Source organism: Sapajus apella, unplaced genomic scaffold (genome assembly GCF_009761245.1).
Source record: "Sapajus apella isolate SASKATOON/1434 unplaced genomic scaffold, GSC_monkey_1.0 scaffold33, whole genome shotgun sequence".
Lineage (NCBI taxonomy): Eukaryota > Metazoa > Chordata > Mammalia > Primates > Cebidae > Sapajus > Sapajus apella.
Genome location: NW_022436973.1, coordinates 121890 through 123365, shown reverse-complemented (window position 1 = coordinate 123365; position 1476 = coordinate 121890).

The window sequence follows — 1476 nt, the reverse complement described above, 5'->3', positions numbered from 1 at the left end:
TATCCTTTCTTCTGCTTGCTTTGCTCCAGCCATGCTGGCAGCCCATTGGATGGTGTCCACCTACATTGAGGGTAGGTCTTCCTCTTCCAGTCCACTGACTCAAATGTCAATTTCCTCTGAAAACATCCTTACAAACACTCCCGGGAAGTGTTTCGCCAGCCAGCGAGGCAACCCTCAACCCTGTCAAGGTGACACAATATCAACCATTATACCAACTTTGTTGTTATCTAGTATGCTAGGCAGGGTAATGATCCCCCAAACACATCCACATTCTAATCCCTGGAACCTGTAAACACTTTTTTTATGTCAAGATGGAAATTAAAGTTGCTGATGAAACCAAGTTTGCTGATCAACTGAGTTTAAAATAGAGAGATTAGGCCGGGCGCGGTGGCTCAAGCCTGTAATCCCAGCACTTTGGGAGGCCGAGGCGGGTGGATCACGAGGTCAAGACATCGAGACCATCCTGGTCAACATGGTGAAACCCCGTCTCTACTGAAAATACAAAAAAAAAACATTAGCTGGGCATGGTGAAGCGTGCCTGTAATCCCAGCTACCCAGGAGGCTGAGGCAGGAGAATTGCCTGAACCCAGGAGGCGGAGGTTGCGGTGAGCCGAGATCGCGCCATTGCACTCCAGCCTGGGTAACAAGAGCGAAACTCCACCCCAAAAAAAAAAAAAAAAAAAAAAAAAAGGAGAAAGAACCCCTTCCACACTCTCTCATGGAAGCCTGTCTTCCCCTCTTAAACTTCATCTCTCTCTCTATTCCCTTCCACTCAGTGTGGAAGCTGCTTTCCTCTCCTGGATTCCATCTTTCTGGATTATCTCAGTCCGTGTGAGAGTTAGCTGTTTCTTTCTCTCCCCTTCTTCTGCTTCTCTTTCCCTTTAAATAAATCACTTTCACCTGTAATCACAGCACTTTGGGAGGCCGAGGCAGGCGGATCACCTGAAGTCAGGAGTTCGAGACCAGCCCGGCCAACATGGAGAAACCCTGTCTCAAAAAATAAATAAATAAATAAATCGCTTTCTACAAACAAAAAAAAAGAAAAAGAAAAAGAAAGAAAGAAAAGAAAAGAGAGGCCAAAAGAGTGAGTGTCACAGGGATATGATGTGAGAAAAACTTAACCGGCGATTGATAACTGAGACAATGGAGAAAGGGGCCACAAACCCATGAAAGTAGACAGCCTCTCAGCTGGGCACGGTGGCTCACGCCTGTAATCCTAGCACTTTGGGAGTCCAAGGCAGGTGGATCACGAGGTCAAGAGATCGAGACCATCCTGGTCAACATGGTGAAACCCCGTCTCTACTAAAAATACAAAACATTAGCTGGGCATGGTGGCACGTGCCTGTAATCCCAGCTACTCAGGAGGCTGAGGCAGGAGAATTGCCTGAACCCAGGAGGCGGAGGTTGCGGTGAGCCGAGATCGCGCCATTGCACTCCAGCCTGGGTAACAAGAGCGAAACTCCGTCCCCCCCCCCC